This window comes from Mustela nigripes, chromosome 5 (assembly GCF_022355385.1).
Source record: "Mustela nigripes isolate SB6536 chromosome 5, MUSNIG.SB6536, whole genome shotgun sequence".
Taxonomy (NCBI): domain Eukaryota; kingdom Metazoa; phylum Chordata; class Mammalia; order Carnivora; family Mustelidae; genus Mustela; species Mustela nigripes.
In genome coordinates, this window is record NC_081561.1 from 57,439,567 (window position 1) to 57,465,969 (window position 26,403).

Genomic DNA, 26,403 nt, shown 5'->3' on the forward strand with positions numbered 1-26,403 from the left:
ACATTCAGTTGTCCACTGGACATTTCCATGTAAGTTGAAACTTCTCCTCAGACTTACTGTGGGTAAAGCAGAACTTTTGATAACCTCTCAGGAAGCCTGTTTGTCCCACTACATCTCTATAAACACCGTTACCACCCCCTGAAGTTATTCAGGTCAAAAGTCCGGGAGACATTCATCTTCCTTTTCCTCTCCTTAACATATAAGCTATATACAAGTCCTAGAAGATCTAAGTCTTAAAAAATCCTGGATCAGACTTCCTCACCCTGTCTTTACCACTGTCGTTTTAGATTAAGGCACCATTCTCTCTTGCCTATAATAGTCTCCTGTTTGGTCCTCCTACTTCTGCTGTTGGGCTCTCTGCAGTCCAGGCTCCTCCCAGCATCCAGAGAGACCTTATCAAGGTGCAAATAGGATGATTATGTCACTTCTTTATTTGAAGCCCTCCAATCACTTCCCGTCATACTTAGAATAAAGTTCAGAGCTCCTTACTCTGATTATGCCCTGCTGACCTTCCAAATATTATCTCCTCCATTCACCTCACCCATTCTGTTTCTGCCACACATTCTCTCTCTCTGCCCACCCCCCTTTCTTGAACCAGCTCTTCCTTCTTCTGCAGTCTTCTTCTGATCATGATAGGACGGGATGCTTCTTTTCATCAAGATCCAGTGTCTTATCCTTAAAAGAGAAGACATACTCTCATTTCCCTTTTTCATTCTCGACTTAAAAATGATCTGATAAAAAATGGCTTATTTTATGATTTGCTGGGTGGTTGGTTGGTTAGTTAGTTCATTCCTCTCTCTCACAACCAGCTCCATGAGGGAAGGACCTTGTGTGAACCCCTTTCTGCTCTTTTCTCCATGCCCATTTCCATTTTGTTGATGAAGTAGTGAATGGACCACTATGCCAAAAAGAAAATACACTCACAGGTCTTGTTTCAGGGTTCATAATGGACAGTGAAAACAATGGTTTGGTACAAGAAGCAATGAAATGATGTTTGTCTTAAATGTTAGTTTGAGGAACTTGAGATGCGGAAATAAAAGCAGTAATAAACCGTTCAGAACTATTGAAGATTGGGGAGGGGTCCATACGCCAAAAACTACCCTGAAGTAGCTGCATTTTCTGTCGTTTTCTTTTTTTTCTTTGTTTGTTTGTTCGTTCGTTTGGCATTTTCAATATAATTTTTTTAAAGATTTTATTTATTTATTTGACAGACAGAGATCACAAGGAGGCAGAGAGGCAGGCAGAGAGAGAGGAAGGGAAGCAGGTTCCCTGCTGGGCAGAGAGCCCGATGAGGGCCTTAATCCCAGGACCCTGGGATCATGACCTGAGCAGAAGGCAGAGGCTTTAACCCACTGAGCCACCCAGGCGCCCCTTCAATACAATTTAATTTTGTTTCCCTGTCATGGTGGAAGGACCAAAGAACAATGAAATGACACAGCAGAAAAAAAAAAAAGCAACATTAACGCAAGTAATTTCACAGATGAAGTTACCAGCCCTTAAATCCTTGAGAACTTATTACATTTTTGTAAAACATTATGTATAACTTTGCTGTCTTTTGCCATCTGAGGATCAGCTGAGTAGGTTGGGCAGCTGTGAGTACCTGAGTAGAGCTTCTTATCCAAACTGTGCCTCTCCAAGGGTGTCCGGGGGATGCTCCTGTCCTACAGGAGGAGCAGGGTCCACTATGGCGGTCCATTGCTTCTGTGCCCTTTTTGTCTAAGGGCACACCTGCTATTGTGCTCTGGTTGATCAATTCACTTACATGTTTACTGAGCATTTGCATGTATGAGGCACTGTGCTGGGCCCAGGGAGGCTGCTGTTGCCTTCTCTTCCTGCCCAGTAGCTTTATCTCCTTCAGGTCTCCCACATACTGCCACCTGTCACACCACTTTGTCCCTGAGCACAGGCATTAGTAGGGAATATTTTTATGCTAGAAAAATAAAAATATTCCCAAAAGAGACTATGACTTTTTTTCATTGATTGCTTATGGAGGTGGCTGCCCCTGATTAGTATTGATGAGCATTTTCTTGTAACAATCTTTTAATTTAGTTGTGTGGTTAATGGGTTGATTCCAACATTTCCGTAGTTTCAGACACTGAACTAGATTTATGGATGCGGAAAGCAAAAGGACCCTGTCTTTGCTCTCTGAAATTAAATCTGGTGAGGATAACCGTGTTTCCACTTGGTCTCTAACCATGTAGTTTTTTTTTTTTTTTAAATACTGAAGAATGACCTCTAAAGACCTAGGGCCCATCCAGTATATAATAGCAAAGGCTTCAGAGACTGGTTGAAAACCCAGCTCTGCCACTTACTAACTGTGGCCTTGCAGAAGCTCCTTAATATCTCTGATCCTTGGTCCTTCATATGTCAAATGTCAGGAGAGTTAGAATGTAGGAAAAGCACACAGTGTTCATAAATAGTAGCTACAATTATAATAAGAAATTATTGTTATTTGACCCTCTTATTTAAATATTAAAATGTCACCAAGGGTTCCTTTAAACAGAAAATATGATACATAGATGAGCAACATTATAACAGACCCTTTTTAATATTTTTGTTTATTGAGTTGTTTTCTGGGGGTGGGAGCAGCAACAATCGTGTCTCTAATTCAGGCCTTCTGAGGTTTTTGCTTATTCTGTAGAGAACCATAGTACCCTGTAGTGAAATTTTTGAGTAGCTTCTTGTGAGTAAGGGACTTGACTGAATACCCCATCCAACCCATTGGTGCTTTGCTGAAGGCAGGTTTTGGCTACCTTCCATAAGTGCCCACGTACACTGTCCCCCCTTCCCTCTACTCTGGTTTTCCACCACCTTCCAGTCCTTCTATCACCAGCCTTTGCAAGGAGCAACACAGATTTATGACTTTCCTGACACAATAATTGGGATACCCAAACTCTTCCCAGGGACCTGGGCTCTTCATGAAATCTGGTCTGGTTTATTAATATGGATGATTTAAGATCTTCTAGTCCTAATCTGTGACTAAGTTACAATTACAGGACTCTATTTTATAGCATTAGCCATCTCCTGGACTCCACCAATAGCATTGCCTTTGAAAACTTGAGTTTATATATGGCAGAGGGAGGCGCTAGCCACTAGATGGTAGAATGATGTTTGTCGTGTTTCCTTATGGGTCAGAGCCTTGGTGCTGGATATGATTTCTTACACTGAAAGCCTATCTCACCTGGGGCGCCCGGGTGGCTCTGTCGTTGGGCATCTGCCTTCGGCTCAAGTCATGATCCCAGGGTCCTGAGATCCAGCCCTGCATTGGGCTCCCTGCTCGGCGGGAAGCCTGCTCCTCCCTCTCCCTCTGCCCCTGCTTGTGTTCTCTCTCTTGCTGTCTCTCTCTCTCTGTCAAATAAATAATTAAAATCTTAAAAAAAAAAAAAAAAAGCCTGTCTCACCTGTAGTGAAACAAGCGATGGAAGCCACATTCTTTTCAAATTCACCAGAAAATTTAAAACTTGCCTTTAGTGGGCTTGACCCCTGTGTTCTTAGATAGCATATCCTACAGCGGGGTGCAAGCTGTTGAACTGTTTCTAAACATTAAAAATCCCCGTGGACATATACACCTCAGTTAGTCTGGGAGAGAGGTCTCGAAACTTGCTTTGCCACAGAGGATAGTGTCAAAACCCAGGCTTCGTTTCATTGATTCTTAAAGGATCAGTGGCAGCAACACAGCTGGATAGGAGAGCTCTTAGAGCTACTAGGAGCTCCTGTTCACCTGCTGCTTAACTGTGGGCCAGGTTTCTTCCGAATTTTATGCCTATGTTAAATACAAGTAACATAAAGTTTACCATTTTAACCATTTGTAAGTGTCTACCTCAGGGGCATGAAGTACACTCCCACTGTTGTGCAACCTTCCCTGCCACCCATCTCTTGGAATTTTTTCACCTTGTAGAACTGAAACTCTAGAGCCATTAAACAAATTCCCCATTCCTCCCTCCTCCCAACCCCTGGTAACCTTGTTTCTACTTTCCCTCAATGTTTGTCCTTTTGCCTTTGGCTTATTTCATTTAGTGGAGCATCCTGGAGATTCACTTATGTTGCAATATGTGCCAAAATTTCTTTACTTTTTAAGACGGAATAATATTTCACTGTATGTATGTATGGTAGTCTCCACTTATCCACAGAGAATTTGTTCCAAGTTCCCCAGCGGATGCCTGAAACCACGGATAGTACTGAACCCTGTAGGTACAATATGTTTTCCTGTACCTACATACCTACAGTAAGGTTTAATTTATAAATGAGGCACCATAGGACATTAATAATGACTAATAATAAAATAGAACAATTAGGCAGTGTACGCTAATGAAAGTTGTGTGAATGTGGTCTCTATCCTCTCAAAATAATTGATTTTGAGCTCGCCCTTCTTGTGTTGGTGTGAGATGCAAGAATGCCCGTGTGAGGAGACGAAGGGAGGGGAGTGACGTGGGTACTGTGGCGTAGCAGCAGGCTCCTGTAGACCTTCTGAGCCTCTGCTTCCAGGCCTCAGTTGACTGCAGGTAACTGAACTGTGGAAAGCAAATATGTGGGTCAAGGGGAGGACTACTGTACCTCATCGTTCATTCATCTGTCCCTGGGTGCTCTGTGGACTTTTAAATAGGGTATAGTCTCTGTGGTCTTCCCAGCCACCATAGACTCTCCTTCGATATATGAAGTGTCTTCAAAAGTTCCAGGTATTTGTTCACAGGTGCAGGCTAAAAAGTGGAGTTGTTGATAAGCAAACCTATCCCTGCTGAGCTACAGCAGGGATAGTGAGTCCGCTCCCCCTCCCAGCTTCCTGTGTGCACCAGCCCCTTCTCAAAGGTGAGGGTGACAGACGTGGTGCATGTGAAAGGACTTTGAAAGTCACAGATTGACAAATAGCTTAAGATTACATTATCCTTGTTAACATTGAATATTTTCCAAATAACAATTTATGTGCTTTTGAATTATGCAAAGAAGATTTGCTCTAACAAGGTTGAATTTTTCACAGAATAAGAAGATCCTGTTTTCTCCAAGCTATCCTTAAGAGCCTGCTTCTTATCTGGAACCATAACCCAGACTAGGTACTCAGAAAATATCTGAACACTGCAATAACCAGCAAGGGGTTGCACTGGTAAAAAGCAGGCCCTGTCCCAGAACCGGTTGACTTTTTGCCAGGCATGCCTTTCTGCTTTGTGGCCAGAAGGTGGAGCCATACCATTTCAAATATTCTCAGTGTGGTTTACACTTCAGCCTTATTAGCATGTCCTCATGGATTTCAAATAGAATGGAGCCTGTTATTGATATATCTCACATCACCTGCTATTTCAAACCTTCAGTCCAAAATACTTAATGAATGTTTACATAGAGAAAAATTTGTAAAAGAATGTAAGAGAGAGGGCGCCTGGGTGGCCCAATGGGTTAAGAATGCAAGAGAGAGTAAAAAATTAGCGTAGGCTCCTTTTACGTAGTTAAAGAATGAAGGAGTGAACAAATGATTCATTTGAAAGCCTATTATAGAAAAAGTGAGATTGGAGAAAATGGTCCAGTACTTTCATGGATGCAAACCACAGTCCCCATTTTTTGGCCTCTCCTCTCTTAACATTGTAGAGTGAAAGTCAGGGGTCTAGTTATAAACATCTATACTTATGTTTTATAAATGCAAAACCACAGAATTCAGTTGAATATGGGAAGTGGACTGTAGCCAGAGTTGACGGAGTGGTATTCGAAGCCCATAAAGGAGTTAAGGTAACTTTGAAAGATGAAGAATAATAATGTAAGAACAAACTGTGTTATAATATTTCCGGTTTTATTATATAACCTTTCTGTATCCTACTAAATGTGATTTTTAGTACTGCATTCATATTTGCTCAATTCTATGAACAAATTAATCTGTAGGATTCTGGGAGTGGATGAGAATGTTGAAAAATCATTTTAGACTATTCCTTTTCTTTACGCAGAATACCTAATCTTTATGAACTACGTTCCTAAAAACTCCAAGATAACTTCAAATAAATCAGCATAAAGGAATCGATTCTATTAGAATAATTTAAAAGACATCTTAATGGCATGTGATCTTGGTTTGGATTTTTGTGGTTTGCTATAACCCTACGAAATTCGTGGGCCTTGGAGCGTCTCCCAAGTCCCAAGATTTTAGGGGATGGCTGGCCCTTTCTTCGCTCCTCTTGACTTTCTGACATTAAAAAAGCAATGTGCAGGAGCAAACGTGATGCTAGCCATCCCAGCGAGGGTGGCATTTTTCTTGGCCAAACTCCTTCCATTTGGAAAAAAGCAAAAAACAACAAACCAGGTAGAAATGTCCTTCCCTTGCCAAGCTTGCCAACCAGTCTGTTTATGATCAGGATACTCAAAGTGGCTGAATAACTCGGTCACCTAGAGCACTGAGATAGAGAGGGCAAGGAGATGAGTTCCTTCTCTGCGCAGCTGGCAGCTTTGCTCTGTTTGGTTGGCAGCAAGGAGCTCTGCCCTAACCTTGGTCCCTGCACTAGGAGTCCTAGTGGTAGCCTTGGGCATCAATCTGTCACCATCACCGGAAATAGGAACAGTGCTGGAAGTATTCAAATGACTCTTGCCTTCCTCCTTGCAGAATCTTCAGCACGTGAAAGGCAGTCCAAATCTGCTCTGCTTTTCTTATTTATTTATTTATTTTTAAAATTTATTTTCAGCTCACAGTATTCTTTGTTTTTGCACCACACCCAGTGCTCCATGCAATCCGTGCCCTCTATAATACCCACCACCTGGTTCCCCCAGACTCCCACCCCCCGGCCCTTTAAACCCCTCAGGTTGTTTTTCAGAGTCCATAGTCTCTCATGGTTCACCTCCCCTTCCAATTTTCCTCAACTCCCTTCTCCTCTCCATCTCCCCTTGTACAGAGGGAGGCCGGGCTAACGTGCGAGCTCATTAGCCACCATCTTCCGTAGCAGGAAAAGGGAGCCCACGCTGCTATCTGAGCAGCTCACCCGCTGGTACCGTCTGTGGCAGGTTGCCACCAAGAGCCTGCAGACATCACAGCTGTTCCGCCCCGTACCGGTTGGCTCTAAACTTGTAAACAGGTATGCCGGCTAGGTAATGCACAGCGGCGCCCTGCGAGCCCCCCCGTAGGGAAGTAATGGGAACATCGTCCTGAAAGCAATCTCTTCCAGGTATCTGACAGAGGCTGCCTAGGGAACAAAATGCTTGTGATTCCAGGACTCCAAATAGAAAAGCCTTAGAAGTTGTTTTAGAAACAGCTTCCCTCTTCCAGGAATAATCATGGATTTTGTTAATCTCAATCCCAATGGACTGATGACTTTGAAAAATCAGAGCTACTTTCTTCAAGGTGGGCCGTTTCAGGGCTGCCTAATACCATTCCATTTTAATCTCTGATTTCTTCTTACGCTTCTTGAGACACACTCCAGGTTTTAATTTTTGCACAGTCCTCCATCAGTATTCTTTTTCTTCTTCTTTTTTCCTCTCTTTCCCTTTAGAGGCATGCTTCTGAGGGTCTGGCCCTCTGTAAGGTCAGGTCAGCTCACCTTTCTTTTCGTCGAGTACTGTTAAACCACCCATCCATTGCAAGTTCCTGGAATTGCCAGATGAGACACCTTGGGAACTCTGGCCATTCTCTGGAGACCAGTGTTCCTCCAAACCGGAGCCGCATCTCACTCAGGGGCATTCTAGTTGAAACCAGCAAGCCCCACTCTTCGGGATTCGGCTTCAGCAGGTCTGCCGGGTTCCCAGGAGCTGCTGACTTTGATGCCGCTGGCTCAGGGACCCTACTCGGAGAACTGCAGCTGTAGGTCAACATGCAGGTTTCCAGACTTGGTTGAACATAAAATCACCTCAACAACTTATGACAAATGCAGATATCCTGACCCTGTCACCAAATAGAATACTAACATCTACAAAATAAAATGATATGCAATTATCAATCTTTTATTTACTTACTTATTTTTTTTAAAGGATTTTATTTATTTATTTGATAGCGATCACAGGCAGGCAGAGAAGCAAGCAAACAGAGAGAAGAGGAAGCAGGCTCCCCACTGAGCAGAGAGTCCAATGCAGGACTCACAATACCAAGACCCTGGGATCATGACCTGAGCCAAAGGCAGAGTCTGTAAGCCACTGAGCCACCCAGGTGCCCCCCCACTTTAAAAAAAAAAAAAAAAAACAAGTATCAATCTTGAAGTGGATTTCTTTTCCCCCAGACGCCATGCATATTTTTAAAAATCTTCAAGGAGCATGTGGGTGGCTCAGTAGTAAAGCCTCTGAGTCTTGATCTCAGCTCAGATCTTGCTCCCAAGGTAACGAGTTCAAGCCCCATGTTGGGCTCCATACTGGGTGTGGAACCGACCTAAAAAAGAAAAAAAAATCGTTTCCATTAAAAGGGTAGTGCTCTGCCCACGAAGCAAGTTCCTGGCAGCAAGAGTGCTTTCCTTCTTCTGAACAATCAAATTATTGTATTTTTCCTGTTCTTACTACTGTTCGAATGTGGACTTTTTAAAGATGGGAGTTTCGCATGAGAGTTCTTGGAATTCTTCTTGGGGCCTTAGATAAAGCAACTGTTAATTTTTTATTTTTTAATTTTTTTATTTTTATTTTTTTAAAGGTTTTATTTATTGATTTGACAGAGAGAGATCACAAGTAGGCGGAGAGGCAGGCAGAGAGAGAGGAAAGGAAGCAGGCTCTCTGCTGAGCAGAGAGCCCGATGTGGGGCTCGATCCCAGGACCCTGGGATCATGACCCGAGCCGAAGGCAGAGGCTTCAACCCACTGAGCCACCCAGGTGCCCCAATTTTTTATTTTTTTTAAAGATTTTGTTTATTTATGTGAGAGAGAAAGACAGAGAGAGAGAGAGAGCAGAAGCAGTAGGAAGAGCAGAGAGAGGCAAAGCAGACCCCCCACTGAGCAGGGAGCCCCATGTGGGGCTCCATCCTAGAATCTTGGGATCATGACCTGAGCCGAAGGCAGACGCTTAACTGACTGAGCCACCCACGTGTCCTGATAAAGCAACTGTTTTAAAAAAGTTTTAAATCATCACTGTCTTTGCTTCTCATGAAAAACCCAAGTTTCATTTCCACTGAGATCTTTGTATTTGGGTGGTTGCTACCTGTATAAGGCACGATGTAGTTTAAAAAAAAAAAAAAAAAGTAAGTGTATACTGCCATTAACTCCTGACTGCAGGAGCTTGGGGCCTGGTTTCACGTAAATCTGGCTACGCTGACGGTGCTAAGAGGGAACTCTTGCTGTGTTGCATTTCTGCATGTTGGTTTTTCTCTCTTTCAGTGCCTCTGCGGTGTCCCCACCCCCATGGGAGTTTATGGGTACTTTTCCAAACAGTCCACTGATATGACCTGATGAGGAAAAGAACCACGGAACGTTTTTCTGACCCTGGGACATGGTATAATCTCAGTCCTATGCTCCAGGAGCTCAGACTTCAGGATTTTAGGGTCCGTTCTAGAGGTTTCTGTTACCTTTATTAGACAGCGAAGGTCCTGGGACCCGGTTTTTGGATATGTGTTACTGAATCCCCAGTAGCTAATTGTATAGCTAGTTTTTAAAAGAAATACTGTGATTTTTACTTCAGAGAAATCATCAGCTACTTGTCTGGTTTTTTGAAACACAGTGGATGGGAATGAAGCATAAAGTGGAAGGGATTAAAGTGCTGTTATTTACAGGGAAAGTTCTCTGATAATTTATAGCCAACCCATTCAAGGAAGTAGCCTCTAAAACTGCAAAATGTGTCTTTTAAAAAATCGTTCACAAACGATTTATGTTAAAGCAAAGGGGTTACTAAAAGCAGAGCACTAGGACCTGTTTCTCTCTTGAGTCATTTGTAAACATTAACAAAAAGAGGGCACAGAAAAATCTTCCCTAAAATTGTTATAAACCTCAAACAGCTGCCCCCAGTATCCCATCAAAATCCTTAATGCCTGTGAGGGCTGAGTGGTCAGTGAGGACTGGACTAAAGGGTTATGCCTTTGAGAAGCACATTTGAAGCCTAAGAAAGAAAGGAGAACAGTCAAAGAAAATCTGCCAGAATTTAATGACCTCCGGAGCAATGGTTTTATCTGAGAAAACTGGATAATGTATGTTGTTTTTTTTTTTATACATCGTGTATATGTGGAGACACTTACATCCACCTTTCTCAAGCCTGTTATAAGATGGTAGTGTGACTCTTGGCAGATTAAATGTATGGGTTTGCCATCTTTTATCGCAAAATAGGTTGCATCCAACTACTGCTTAATTTTGACAATACATTCATGAGATTATAACTGCTTTTCTTTAGAAGAAGGAACTGCTTAGACTTTAGGGAAGTGCTTTTATCTTGGCATGTAGAAACGTAAATGAGAGCTGTGGTACAGTCTTAAGGGTTATATAGGCTTTTTTCGACAGCTTTCTATGGGGAAGCTGATATGGCGATCGTAAACAGTCTGCCTAGTGTCATATAATTCAGATTTCCTAGACCCCACCTTCCATGGAACTACCTTCCATTTGTGCTACATTTAACCTCTAACAATTTGTTTGTATTACATGTAGAAAGGAATTGGTAGATTCAAAATCGATGTATTTGATGTGTACCAAAGAACTACTTTTTTTTTTTTAATTTAACTTCAATTAGCCAACGTGTAGTACATCATTAGTTTTTGGATATAATGTTCAATGACTCATTCGTTGCGTAGAACACCCCGTGCTCATCTCAGTACACGCCTTCCCTAATGCCCCTCACCCAGCTATCGCGATGTATTAAAAGTATACTTATTTTTTCTGAACTACATGAAAAGTATACTTATTTTGTACTCAATTTCTGGAATAATTTATTCCAACCCTCATTTAAGAATTAAATATGCAGCTAGTATGTACTCTAGACCTGGCCAGAGGTGAACGTTGACAAGAGTAGGGTTTCAAAAACAGCTTGAACAAGCAGATCCCCCAAAACATAAAAACATGCTTAAGAACTAACTTCACAACAAATTATCTTTATATAGCACCCTAGATATAAATACTTAGTGGTTATGAAAGTCTAAAGATTGATATTTCAAGCAGCATGGTCTGTGACCAAAAGAGAAATCACATTCCTCTGGCAAATCACCTGCTTGAAGCTTATACCTCCCCTCCCCACCCCAAAACACGAATGCCAAGTGGCCAGTCCCCACCTCAGAGGCCCAGAACACTTGCTCTCTGCTCAATGTTCTTGGGAGTCTTTGGTAAACGTTTTTGTGCATGCCAAACTTTTGCTACTGTTAATAATTTACTTCATGTGAAGCTCTGTTTTAAATAGTGTGGGAGCAAGTAAGGGTAGATGGGAGTGAAAATGTGTTCTAGGTTCTGCTCTTTGATGGCACATCCCAGTAACCCGAATCTAGCCAGCAGGCCTGGGAAAAGCTAAACATCCAAGGTCGAGAACTACCCAGCAGTCAGGCCTTGCAGAATTATTTTTTTATCACTGCACACACACACACACACACACACACACACACCTAGACATATAACACACGTGTAAAATTTTTTTTTCCCACGTAATAAATGCTTGGTAACCACATGCTTGTTGGTGAGCTGCATCTAGCTCTTTGGGGTTTTGTATTCAAACTTCTGGTACTTGAGCTCCTCAGGTAGCATTCACTCCTAACAGGCTAGTGGCCACATTACCTATTTTCCCAAATAACAAGCACTGTTTTTAAGAGCTTTCTTTGGCATTTGTGTATTTATATGTGCCTCTGTACATAGGCTCAGACACTCTGTGCGGTTGCTGCTGCCGCCTGGACTGTCTGGGCAGCCAGCTCTGCCTTTGGCCCCGCTCACCAAGCCTTGCCGCCCAGCCTCTGCTCAGCCTTTCGGAAGCCTCGGGTTCTAGGGGCTTGATGGGAAATGCTTGTCGCCATCTCATGATAAGGGTGAAAGCTCAGGCATCTTACCTCTCCGAGGCTCTCCTGGGAATGGAAGAAAGACCTCTGATTTCACTGTTAGAATTTTCATTGACCAGTGATTTCCTGTATTTATGTTGACAGTGAAAGCAGTTTGCCACGTAACTCAAGATGTGTTAACAGTTGCGGCGGATTCGGAAAGCTTATGGGAAACGTTAGGGTAGAAATGAAATTGACACCAACTGCTTGTGCTTGCACAATTCACGAGTGACTTTGAAACTCACCTGATCCCACTGAGACGGGAGGCAGCCCAGACCAATCTGCACAACGCCAGTCAGGCTCAAGCAGGCACATGACCTCCTGGGGAAAGGTCTTGGGGGAGGGTCTCTTGCTGTGCTCTTTTCTCTCCACACTTCTTCATACCTTGGACAAGGAGAGCTTGTGGGGAAAGGCACCCAAATCTCTACCTCCTTTCCAGAGTTCGGACTGTCAGGAGATGCTTGGGAGCACTGAAAATGGCCCAGTAGTAGGGATGGGAGACACAGTCCCCAAACAGGAAGAAGAAAGAGAGCAGACGGTGGGCTGGTTCCTGCCCAGGTGGGAAGAATGGAGGAGAAAGTGATTCTGGAGCCTTGAGGATCTGATGTGAACCTATGGACACTGTCATGCTGCAGGATGAGCTCTGTGAGGGAACAGCTTTGCCTAATTTAATGCCAGGAAGCATGGCTGTGCTGTGTACTTGTGATTGGGCTGGGGGGTGGTTCTCAGAATCTAAAGTATGGGAGAACCACTAGGAAACTTGCTAAAAAACAGAGTTCTGGGTCCATTCCCGGAGGTTCTGTTATAGTGGCCTGGAATCAGACTTAGAAAAGTGTGTGTTTAACCACTACCGGGGGTGTTTCTCATTCGGGTGGTCAGTGGAGGAGGTATATCTATATCTGTAGATATGGATAGGCATATATAATCAATTATTTTTTATTTTTAATAATTTTAATTTTAATAATTAATTTACAATTAATAATTTAGTAATTTTTATTTTAATTTATTATATATAATTTATTTAAATTCAATCAGCCAACATATACTACATCATTAGTTTTTGATGTGATGTCCAATGATTCATTAGTTGCATATAATACCAGTGCTCATCACATCAGATGTGCTCCTTAATCCCCATAACCCGGTTACCCCATCCCTCCACCTACCACCCCTTCTGCAACCCTCAGTTTCTTTCCTGGAGTCCAGATTCTCTCATGGTTTATCTCCCTCTCTTATTTCTTCCCCTTCAGTTTTCCCTCCATTTCCCTATGGTCCTCTGTGCTATTCCTTATATTCCACATATGAGTGAAACCATAATGATATATGTCTTTTTCTGGTTGACCTATTTCACTTAGTATACACCTGGGGGGCTCAGTCCATTAAGTGGACGGTATATTTTAAGAAGCACTGTCTGCTGTAGAGAATAGGGTCCAAGGCAGAAAGAAGCCTTTTTTTTTCTTACAAATATTGGTCATTTTTTTTCTTGAGTATGGCCAGTACCACCTTGTCCCCCCACTGTTATGAGATAGTAGACACGGGAGCCCTAGCCTAGGTCTCCCCTACCTGTGGTGGGGCATGGAAAATGCCCTGGGATTTCTAGACCACAGAAGTAGATGCTAATGTGAGGGTAGGGGCAAGAGAAAGAAGCAGTGAAAAGCAAAAACTGTCAGGAACTAAGAGAGATACTGACTCCCAGGCAGAGGGCCAGGCTGCCTTCACCTCTAAGAACAACCGGTCATGTCTCTGCAGTGTTAACATTCTGGTCCTAGATAAATGGTAGTTAAGGATGAGAGGGAGTGGGGAATGAGCTTCCCAGGAGGCCTGGACTCAGTGGGTTTTAGTAAATGCAAAGGAGATTGTAAGACCATGCTAGGTAGAGACATCAGTGGAAGCCAGGCAGGTCTCCCAGTGATCTATAAGTGGGCAAAGAAAAAGGGAAACTTCTGTTTAGGCAGAATACAGAAACATGGAAAACCAAAGAGTAGAGGTGGAATCCAGAGACTGGAGGAAATTTCTAGATGCAGGATGTTTGATTTGGCTAGGAGATAACTGGTGGGGTAGAGGACTGCTGAGTTGCCTCGGAGAAAGTTCACTTTGCAGTTGCCCTTAGGTACTGGTTTGAACGGTGCCCCTCCCCCAACGATAAGTCCATCCAGCACCTGTGAATGGGAATTTGTTGGTAAAAGGGTCTTTGCAAATAAAATTAAGTTGAAGATCTTAAGGTAAGATCATCCTTGACTAAAGTGAGCACCAAGTCCAATGACAAGTGTTCTGAGAAGAGGAGAGGGGAGGGGAGGGGGAGAAGCATGGTGACAGCCATCAGAGTGCTGTGTTTACCAGCCAAGACACACCAAGGATGGCAGCCATCGGAGTGCTGTGTTTACCAGCCAAGACACACCAAGGATGGCCAGCAGCCCCAGGAGCTAGGAGAGAGGCATAGAAGGGGACGATCCCCTGGAACCTCCAGAAAGAACCAACCCAGCCAAACCTTGACTTCCGGCCCCTGGCTTTCAGAGATGTGAGAGGATGTATTTCTATTGTCTCAAACCACAGAGTGTGTGGTAATTTTCAACCCTAGGAATACATCTTTCTCTCCATGTTGCAGATTTGGCAGCTGGGCTCTCCGCTTTGAAAATGCAAATATATTAGAGAGTTAAGGGTTTATTAGCCATTTTGAAGCAATTTTTGTTAATTAAACCTTTTTTTCCCTCCTAAGGATCTAGGAAAGAAAAAACAGTTGTGAGTTGTTATAGATTGGAGGAGAAAACTCTGGAAGTTGGAGTCAAGCACTTATACTTCAGGCCTACTTTGTTTCTAGCTGTTTGACCACAGGAATGCTACCTGAACTCTCTGAAATTGAGTTTTGCTCTCTACAAAATGACAATTTTAATGCTTATTTATCAGGCTGCTGTGATATGAGGAGTCAGGAAGACAGGCCATGTGAAGTTCTTTGTAAACTTATGAGCGATTCTATGTATGAGAGTACTTGTTTTGGAGCAGGGAATATTTTTAGAGGAAGAGTTGCTAGATTTGAGGAAGAGGTAGTGCTAGAATGAAGTAGAAGATAAGGACAGGTAGCCCCAAATCTCTGCTATAAAATGTTTCCTGGTCTAATAAAAAGAGAAAGGAAAACGTATCTTTTAAAATGGACCCCAGGACACATCATTCTTTCTGGCCTAGGAACATTTTATATTAAAGAGGCTTTGGTCGGGCACTTGGGTGGCTCAGTCGGTTAAGCATCAACCTTTTGCTTCAGGTCGTGATCCCAAGGTCCTGGGATCGAGTCCCACGTTGGGCTCCTTGCTCAGCAGGGAGTCTGCTTCTCCCTCTAACTCTGCCCCCTGCTCATAATCTATGTCTCTCTCTCTCTCTCCTGTTCTCTCTCTTTCTCTCTTTCTCAAACAAAGAAATAAAATCATTAATAATAAATAAATAAAAGGACTTTGGTCAACTACTCTGGAATCCCAATATGGTTTTTAATATAATTTCTGTGAGTAAGAAAAATGTATTTGAGGTTCCAAATAATACAACCACCAGCTTGTGAGCTGGATCCCTTTCTCTGTGACATGCTGTTAGGAGCGTCAGTGCACGAGATGAAAGGACCTCTCAGTGTCCTGAGTTTATGTTGCTTCTAAAGCTACTGCGTTCGTGTGGGGGGAGCCTTTTTGGTTCTAGAACAGTGCTTCTCAAAACTGGACAGTGTGCAGGCACTTCTAAAAAGAACAAGATTTTCTTGACTTCAATTTAATATTTTTCACAATATGGTCCTTAAGTGAATACAGCACAAAACTCAATAGGGAACAGGATCTCATTGAACCACATGCTAGCTCTCCAGATTGCTGTTTTCTTTGCAAGCTGAGCAGGGCCCACGTAGGAGCAACTACCTCTCAGGGACCTGTAGTTGGCATAGATCTTCGCACCAAGATTGTGTGGGTGTCTTCCAGCACGGGAAAGTGGAAATAATTGCCCAGCAATCAGGGAAACTGCACACTACAAGTTCCGTCATCTTTACTACCACCAAACCATTGATCAGCTCTGCAGAGAATCAAGTTGCCATGAACCCCACCAACACAGTTTTTGACGTCAGATGCCTGGTCAGACACAGATTCAATGCTGCTGCTGTCCAATCTGATCCGAAGTATTGGCCCTTCTTGGTGGTGAATGATGCTGGCAGGCCTAAGGTCTAAGGGAAAGAAGAGGTGTCCTCTGTGGTTTTGACAAAAATGAAGAAAATCACAGAGGCTTAGACAGGTTGGAGCTGACAGGAATGTGCTTATCTTTGACTTAGAAGGTTGCACTTTTGATGTCTCAGTCCCTGCCATTGAAGATGGGATCTCTGAGGTCAAATCAACAGCAGGAGACACCCACTTAGCTGGAGAAGACTTTGGCAACTGGATGGCCAACCATTGCAAAGTTTATTGTAAAGTTTATTGCAAAGTTTATTGCAAAGTTCAAGTGCAAACAGAAGAAGAACATCCACAAAAATGAGAGGGCGGTCTGTCACTTCGAGACTGCTGGCGAGTGTGCTTGCTAAGCATTCGTTGTCTTCCGGCACCCAGGCCAGTATTACATTGGTTCTCTGTGTGAAGGACTTGACTTCTATGCCTCTATGACTTGTCCCTGATTTGAAAAATTAAATGCTGACCTGTTCCATGGCACCCTGGGCCCTGTAGAGAAAGTCCTTTGGGATGCCAAGCTTGACAAGTGTCAAATCAATGATCTTGTCCTGATGGTGGTTCTACCCATGTCCCAAGATTCAGAAACTTCTGCAAGACTTCTTCAATGGAAAGGACTTCTTTCAATGGAAAGGAACTGAATAAGAGTATCATCCCTGATGAGGCTGTTGCTTATGGTGCAGCTGTCCAGACCACCATCCTGTCTGGAGGCAAATCTGAAAATGTTCAGGATTCCCTGCTGTTGCATGTCACTCCTCTTTCTCTTGGCTTTGAAACTTTTGGAAAAATCATGATGTCCTCATCAAGTGCAGTACTACCATTGCTACCATACAGATGAGGACCTTCCCTACCTACTCTGACAACCAGCCTGGTGTGCTGGTTCAGGTTTATGAATGGGAATGTGCCCTAACTGTGGACAATGACCTAGTTAGCAAGTTTGAACTCACAGGCATACCTCCCAGCCCCCGTGATGCTCCCTCTGTTGGAGTCATTTTTTTTTTTTAAGATTTTATTTATTTATTTGACAGAGAGAAATTACAAGTACACTGAGAGGCAGGCAGAGAGAGAGAGAGGGAAGCAGGCTCCCCGCCGAGCAGAGAGCCTGATGTGGGACTAGATCCCAGGACCCTGAGATCATGACCTGAGCCGAAGGCAGCGGCTTAACCCACTGAGCCACCCAGGTGCCCCTGGAGTCATTTTTGATATTAATGCTAATGGCATCCTTAGTGTCTGCTCTGGATAAGAGTTCAGGAAAAGAGGACGAGATTACTAGCACTAGTGGCAAAGGGTGCTTCAGCAAGGCAGGCACTGAGCACACAGTTCAGGGAGCTAAGAAGTACAAAGCAGAAAAGGACAAGCAGTGGGACAAGGTGTCTTCCAAGAATGCCCTTGAATCTTATCCCGGCAACATGAACGCAACTGTCGAAGATGAAAACTTCAGGGTAAAATCAACAATGAGGACAGACAGAAGATTCTTCATAAATGGAATCTTTAACTGCCTTGATAAGAGGCAGACTGCAGAGAAGGAAGAATTTTTTTTTAAGATTTTATTTATTAGACAGACAGAGATCACAAGTAGGCAGAGAGGCAAGCAGAGAGAGGAGGAAGCAGGCTCCTCGCTGAGCAGCCTGATGCAGGGCTCGATCCCAGGCCCCTGGGATCATGACCTGAGCCTAAGGCAGAGGCTTTAACCCACTGAGCCACCCAGGCGCCTTGAGAAGGAAGAATCTTAACGTCAGCAGAAAGAGCTGGAGAAAGTGTGCATCCCCATCCTGACCAAGCTGTACCAGACTGCAAGGCATGCCAGGAGGAATGCCTGTGGGCTTCTTGAGGGTAGAGCCCCTCCCTCTGGTGCTGCCTCCCCTGGGCCCACCATAGAAGAGGTTGGGTAAGCCAACCTGAGAAGAGGTCTAGCATTGCTCCATTTGAACAATGTTAGGACCCAAATTTGTAGCAATTTCCATGGCAGTTTTAAAGTTGAGCTGCTATAGCAAATAAACTGGGCATTCTTCATCCTTAAATATGTAATATATGGGCAGGGAAAGGAAGTAAACATTTCACTTTAGAAGCACTGTGTTGTAAGTGGAAAATGCAGTGTCTTAAATAAAACTGTATTTAAAATTGGCACCAGAAAATCAAATAAATAGGCACGAAATCCCTATGCTTATTGCTTTCACATAGGCCAAAGCATCAAATACAATAAAAAACTAAAAACAAGCGCTATAAAATACTGGTTAATTTAGTGTGACTGATGATACTCTTTGCTACAGTTTAATCACTGATCACATTGTGAATGGGGTACTGAATGCTGACACAAGTTCTTTTGAGTTTGGCATGCCTGGTATTTTCTAGGACTTTCTCTATTGGAAATTCTACAAACCCTAATTTGTGCAGTGGGCCCTGGCCTTTACTAGCTGCAAATACATTGCCTGTTACATTTGACTCTGTTTCTTTTCTCGTTAATCTGTGAGAATTAGAGCAGTAGCATTTGTCAATGTTGCAGATATAAAAATAAATGCAAAATGGGCACTGGTCATCTCTAATACACGACGATCGTCCAGCCTATCCAAAATATGTCTATATCACTATGTTAAGTTTGTCATCTTAATGAAAACACCACACTGAAAATTTTCATAGTCGTAAGTCACGGACCACTTTGAATACATCTTTAGAATTCTAGCCACTCACCACAGTTGAAAAACACTGGTCTATACAGAACTGGGTTTAGTGTATGCATTATTTTTTTTCATTTTACATTTGTTACAAATGTAATAAATTTTCACTGTAGACATTTTAGAAAATTGAAGTAATTCAAAAAAGTAAAAGAACCATTGTAATGCCATTCCAAAGAGAAAAATCACCATTAACATTTAAATATCTCTTGTTTCCCTCTGTAAATACATTGTATACATACTGTTCTTACCCTGTTTAAGGACTTTTTTTCACTTAGCCAAACATTGAGGGCAGCTTTCCAGATTACTAAGTATTCTTCTACAATAACATTTTGATTGCCTTCAGTCTGTCAATTCTGGGTGTCTGTCAGAGTGTTCTTAATTGAATATTTGTATTATTTCCAGGTTTCTGCCGTCATAAACTATGCTGTGATAAATGTACTTATTCCTAAGTTTTGTTGCGTATAAATAATGAGCCTATTTACTCGTAGGATATTTTCCTAGTATGAGACCTTCTATATGAAAGAGAATGCAAAATTTAAAAGATTTGTACACATACTAATTTTATGAATCAAATATGTTATATAAAGATATGACATTGATAACTCATAGCTAGATAAGGATGCATGGCTTGGGTGATCACCAAAAATTACTTGTTTATTATTGGTACTTTGGGACAGAAGGGTTGACTTAAAATGGAAACTTTTTAATATCATAGGACATCAATTTGTTTACATATAAAGGGTCTATTATTATTGTCTCAAATGAATGAATGAATGAATACGTGATTTTTCTCTTACTTTTTTTTGGAAATAATTATAGACTCCTAAGAAATTGCAGAATAGTACTGAGAAATCCCATGTACCCTATCTCTAGCTTTCCCCAAAGGTAACATTGTGCTTAACTAGGGTGTATTATTAAAACCGGGAAATTGACACTGGGACTATACTAGATTACAGAGGTAGGTTACTGAGCTCTCACCAATTTTACATATATTCACTCTCTGTGTGTGTGTGTGTGTGTGTGTGTGTGTGCATGTGTGTGTTTCTATGAAATGTTCTCACTTGTAGAGATTTGTGTACCCACCACAATCTCTGTAGAGAACTGTCCCATCACCAGACCAGAGCTCCCGTGGGTGATCCTTTCTGGCCTCCCCTGACCCACAACCCTTGTCAACCACTGATCTGTTTCCCATCTCTATAATTTTGTCAGTTTTAGAATGTGACATTAAGTGTACTTACATAAGTCATACTCGGGCATTTTTTGTTAAACAGAGTAACTTCACAAGCCTAGAAAGTGTATCCAACGTTACTGTTTACTTTGGCAACCCAGGTTGCTGTAACTGAGATTGGAAGGGAGAGCTGTCTCTTGGAAATCATTAAAACAAACAAAAATCCCTCAAAGACAGAAACGTATCCTATTCACTTTAATACCTCTAGCATCAGGGATTGTACTGTCCATGTAACAGCCCGTGAGGAACGATGATTGACCAATCAGAATAGACACAGCTGTAATGGACCAGCTCAGCCATGCCCGTGGAAGCCACTGCATCTCAGTCCTGCCTGGCGCCCAGACCAGTGCCAGGCAGATGGTAGGTTGTCTTAGTTTGGGCTGCGAGGACAAACTAAGATGGCTTAATCAACCAACAAGTTCTGGAGGCTGGGAAGTCCCAGATCAAGGTGCTGGCACATCCAGTGTCTGGCCAGGGTCCCCTTCTTGATTTGCAGATGGTCGTACTTTTACTGTGTGCTCACATGGTGGAGAGGAGAGAGATGGAGCAAATTCTTGCATCTCTCCTTAAAAGGACACTAATCCCATTCGTGAGGGCTCCACCCTCTTGACCTGATTACTTCCCAACTTCCCAAAGACCCCATCTCCTAAGACCATCCCTTTGGGGGTGTGGTTTCAGAATATGAATTTTGGGGGAGCACAGACATTGACTCCATGCCAAGGTGCCAAGTAAATGTCTTTTGAACGCATGAGGTGTTACAGACTGTCCTTTATGGTTCCTCTAGCCCACATCTCTGGGTCCATAGCTCTTTTGTGTGGTGTCCTCACAGCTAACTAAGGGTAAGCTGTGCCTCCTTTACGGTTCCGAACCCCATTTTAACAAACTCCGCAGCAGTAACCCTCAGTGTTACGCGATGGAATAAAGAAATCCAATCTGTGCTTGGTTCTGATGCTTCCACAGACCCTCAATTTAATCTTCTCCTGTTAATAAAAGTGATTCTAAAACTATGGCCAAGATCCAGACGAGAAGAACAGGGAGAGCATGTAGAATTCAATCAGGGAACAAAGACATTTGGTGAATCTAATTGAGGTGGGGAGAAGAAACTGGCTGCCACTTGATTAGACGTGCAGAATTTCTTCTACCTAAATTAGGTGATAAAACGTTGACGTAACCTTACCATAAAAAAAAAAGAAAATGGTCTCAGGCGTAACTAGAAATATATTCTAGGAAATGTAGCACACGAACTGTAGCTGGAAGAACTGGGCATAGGGACCCTGCTGACAAAGCACACAGAAGAAAACAATTAGAAAGGACCATCTTGTTCATCTGGAATCTGGGCAGAATGGGCTTTGAAATACAGTGCCTAGATCCCACGTCTTGTAACTAAATGTGACAGATCAAGAAGTGTGTCACAGTCCTGAGTCTTTGACCCAGGGAGTGTGGCATCCCCAGTAAGGGAAATGTTTCTTCCTCAATTGGAAAAATGACTGTACAACCCACAGAAGATGCTGAAGGAAGCAGAGATGTGATGAAAGAAGTCTGTCTCTGTAGCTTCAGGGATGCATCTTGTCATCAATTTCATTTGTAGTTATGTGTTATTAGAGGTGTTTGAAATAGTACGGCATGGGGTATCAAAGAATTAGCCTTGAGATTTTGATTTGAAAATGTGTAATCAATATTAGATGTATTTTATTTTGAGGGGAGTAAAAGAATTTGATTCCATATATAATTTTTTTTTCATGTATTTAAGAGCTTAGCCTTTAACACAGCTGATCCTTCCTTGTTACAATGTTTTCTCCATCTGGTTTTTGGGATTCTACTTTACTTGAGGCCTGCACTTGCTCCTTTGCTGAGTTTTCTTCCTTTCCTCAACCTCAAGTGCAAGTGCTCAGGACTCAGCCTTGGATCTACCTTTCTTCTCTCCCGAGCCCCATCCCTTCTCACGGTGTATGGACCATGGACACAGTGATGGCCTTCAAATCCATGGGTCTGACCTGTCTCTCTGCTCTGAGATCCCAGCTTGGAACTTTATCTGATCCTTGGTGTCCCTACTTAAGTCAAGGCCTCTCAAAGTCAAGTTCATGACCCATCCCACCACCACCCTGTCACCACCCCTGGCAACTTACTTCTCTCAGATGTTCCCCATCTCAGAAAATAGTGACTCTTCCTTCTAGTTGTTCAGGCCCAAAGTCTTGGAGTCATCCATGACTCTTCCCTTTTTCTTGCAAAGCACAACCAGTCTATCAGGGAATTCATTTATTGCTTTTTTTTTTTTTAAGATTTATTTATTCATCTGAGAGATAGAGCAAACATGTGTGGGGTGGGGTGGGAGGGAGAGGGAGAGGGAAAAAGAGAATCTTAAGCAAACTCTGCACTGAGCATGGAACACGACACGGGACTTGATCCCACAACTCTGAGATCATGACCTAAGCCAAAAATCAAGAGACGGACGCTTAACCGACTGAGACACCCAGGAGCCCCCATTTATTGCTCCTTCAAAAGAAATGATTCCTACCATTTTCACCATCTTCACTGCTTCTGCCCTGGTAGATCATGCCACCATCATCCCTTACCCGGATTATTGCCGTTGCCTGTTAAATAGTCTTCCTTTTCTGCTCTGATCCCCACACAAGAATGAGAGAGGTCCTGTTTAAAAGTAAGGCAGATCCTCTCTCCCCTTTGCTCACAGCACTCCACTGGCTCCCATTTCACTAAGGATAAAAGCAAAAGGTCTTACAGTATCCCACAAGGTCCCCTGTGACCTACTTATTATAGAGAAAATTTAAAAGAGCAAGAAAAATAGCCTCTAACAGTATCTCAGACAGGGAGAAACTTCCATTTACCTATTAAGATTCTGATTCTTCCGAGAATCAGTTCTACATAACCCACGTCTAAAATAAGAAATCTCAGCATGATTCTGAATGTCTTAACTTTGGGACCAGTTTTTTATCCATTGGACTGTGTTCAAGAATTATACCGCACCACGCTTTTCTCCTTCTAGTGTGCCCAGCTGCCTTTGAACTAATAAGTCATGAATGTGGACCTGGCATAGGCACTAATGAAAAGTAATGCAGGACTTATTCAGCACATTTTAATTTACGCAAATGCCAAATCAGGGACGCTCCACTGACGTCTGTTGGTTAAGACCTGTGTATGAAGACCTTATTTTGGCACTTTTTTTTTGGTCTAGATTGACTGCTGCTGCTGACGAACTGAGTTCTTGAATTCTAGGGTGCTCAGCACCTGTCAAGGACTTAAATCTGATCACTGTTTATAACAACACAGTGTCACTTCCTTACCAAACAAGAGAAGCATTAGCTATTGTTAGAACAATGTATCCTTTTGCATAGACACTGCAAGGTATTGTCACAAAGCATGAGCCTTGGAGGGCTGACTGGTGGCTCAGCTTTCAGACATAAGTCATCTTGCCGTGTCACTTAGCTTTCGGACTTGAGTTCGAAAGCCTAAGAACCTGCATTTGCTCAGCGTTCAGACATGTTCCATTGCCTACCAGAGAAAGGGAGCAAGAGTTGTTGCTTTGCTTTGGAAGCTTGCTAACCGTGTTGGCCACACTGCGGGTGGCAGCAGGCAGACCGGAGAAGAGCTGAGGGGCCGCCATACCGCTGATAGACTGGGGAGAAAACAGGCAGGTGGAAGAGAGAATGTAGGAGGCTCCACCAACTACCAAACTCGACAAATAAAGACAAGCTAAAATACAGCAGAAAAAGAAAAAAAAAGAAAGAATATGGAAGAGGCTCCAAGAGGCAAGAAACAAAGTAGTAAGGGGTCAGGCATTCGCTGGAGAAGCCAGTAAGTGCCAGAGAAGGTAGGCAACAGAAGGCGGAGGTGGGAGCTCAGGGATGTGAATAACGTGGAGGAAGAGAAAACCATCCTTTTAGGAACCAACTGTGATGCTTGTCTGCTTCCCTGCCAGTAGGGGGCAGGGTTTCAAGTACACATGCTAAAGAGGGCAATTTCTTTCTTTCTTTCTTTTGCTTGCTTTCTTTCTTTTTCTTTCTCTCTTTCCCTCTCTTCCTTCCTTCCTTCCTTCAAGAGAGACAGAGTGTGCATGCACAAGTAGGGTTGAGCGGTGGGAGGAGGGGGCAGAGGGAGAGGGAGAATTCGAAGCAGCCTCCACGCCCAGCATGGAGCCAGCCCTGGGGCTCGATCTCACAATCCTGAGGTCATAACCTGAGCTGAAACCAAGAGTCAGATGCTCAACCACCGAGCCACCAGGCACCACAAGGAGATCTATTTCTTCATGCAGAATTTGAATACTTAGAAAATGCTGTGTACTGACCCCATTATCCCTAAGAAATGCTCCTTATCTCACCATTTGCAACACAAGATCTGACAAAAAGAGGCAGTTGCTATGTTTTTATTGAACAATTACTGTATTCCACTTGCCGCCTTAAGTGCTCTGTTTGCATCATCTGAGTGGATTTTTTTTAAAATTTTATTTATTTACTTATGAGAGACAGAGAGTGAGTGAGTGAGAAAGCATCAACAGGCAGAGGGAGAGGGAGAGCAGGCTCCCTGCTGAGCAAGGAGCCCCAAGAAGGACTCGATCCCCAGACCTTGGGATCATGACCTGAGCCACGGTCAGACACTTAATCGGCTAAGCCACCCAGGTGCCCCTCAGAGAATTCTTACAGCACAAGTCAGTAATGTTATTATTCCCATTGTCACAGGAGTCGAAATTGAAAGTTTAATAGCTTTCCTATAGCTCGTTTGAGCCATGGCCTTAAATTCAGACATCAGCTCGAAAACCCCAGCTCCAAAACCCCAAAACCACCTCCCATCTCGCCCCTGCTTTGCTTAAACAAATGTACTAAATTGCGGGAGTGCATAATCATTGGAAAACTATTAGGAACAATTTCAAGGTCATCTGGTTCTGTTTTCAAATTCCAGGCTCTGGACTATTTCAGGCTGACGAGATTTTTGATGGTCTGTTGCAAAATTAGAAAAGTAAGGCCAATGTTATGAAATTTTAATATAACCAGATTTACTTAGAGAACTTTTTATTCTGATATTGTGTCATTCTCTCTTTGTAAGTCCTTAAAAAATGACCTTTTTAAAATAAGAAGATGTTAATAATAGGAGGGTTTCTATTAATGTACTTAGGAATATAAAAACTGGGTGATTCTGTGTTCCCACCTGCCATGTTTTCAATTGTATTGGTCTAGGAAATCCAAAGTACTTGGGACCACTGATCCATTTTTAACTCATACTTAGCAGTTCCCCACAACAGCCCTAAAAGACAGCCGCATAGGTTTTGTTTATCATGTTTCCAATGATAGAATTTACTAGTTTTTGACAGAGTCCATCCTCTATTGGCAGAAATTTCTTCCTCTTATTGAATTACAGTCTATCTTTATCTCATTAACAGGACCACAAAGAAGCAGCACATCCTACTAGACTTGAAGGCAAATATGTGAGGCACACATCACATACACTTGGATCCTTCCAGAAATTATTCTCTGTTGACCTGCGTATTGGCTGTCTTTCCCACTATGCATTCCATGCTCGCTTCATGAAGGCAGAGACCCTTCATGTTCTGTGCCAGGACAGTGCCTGGCACAGAAGTGGTGAGCAGTCCCTATTTGTCCGAGGAGTACTTTGTACATAGAGACATTCAATATGTACATGCTCCGTTTAATAAGAAAGCTGATTCATCGTCTGCTAGATGGCACTTCAAATTTTAAATAGTCCAAGTCAGCTTTCATGCCCCTAAGTCTTCTTTCTTTTTCCAGATGAAGAACTATCAGTCCGCTGAGTTGCTTCTGCTGTGGTAGAGTTTCCAGACTCTCACAGTGTTGCATTTGTACCACCCAGAGCACCAGAGCATTGTCCAAACACGGAAGAAGGCAGGGCTCCATGAACGTGGCCCTGGCTAGCTCCAGGGGGTCTGTCTCCTCTCTGACCTTCCTAACATGTCTCAAGTCTATACTGTGTAGATCACATCACACGACTATCTGTTAAGCTTGTTGTCCTTGAGACATCTCCTGAGTCTTTGTTGCATTTATTTCTACGAGGTAAAATGTCCGCCATTTGGCAAAGCTTGGCATGTATCCCCTTTCTACTGCCTCTAGATTTTTGACCTAGAATTTAGCCTCTTGAAAGCTTCCTAAATCTTGATTTCTCATTCATTTGTTCACGCAGCCAGTGATTCCTGAGCATCTACACTGCATCGGGACCCTCTTCCTTGCCCACCGCCTCTCTGCCCGTGCTCTTGGCGAGCATAATAAACACTGTATTGTCATCTCTCTGACCCGCTGCAGTCCTCTGAGTTGACCTCTTCCAATAATCAGTACTCTTGTGATTGGTAGTTTAGTGAGCTGTGAGCCCCCGAGCTTCTCCTTCCATCTCGCCCCTGCTCTGCTTAGGACAGAATGAGAGCCTTGTCGTCGCTCTTGCTCTCAAGATTCGAGATGTGGCCCTGGGAGCAGAGCGGATTGC

At 43.0% G+C, this 26,403-nt stretch overlaps 1 protein-coding gene and 1 pseudogene across 2 annotated transcripts in view; both read left to right on the forward strand.

Annotated features, from left to right (window-relative positions):
* The window catches only part of RCAN2 (regulator of calcineurin 2), a 268,194-nt gene that overhangs the window by 77,668 nt on the left and 164,123 nt on the right, over positions 1–26,403 (forward strand). The window lies entirely within an intron of this gene.
* LOC132018492 (heat shock cognate 71 kDa protein-like) overlaps positions 1–26,403 on the forward strand; it is a 98,738-nt pseudogene that overhangs the window by 2,463 nt on the left and 69,872 nt on the right.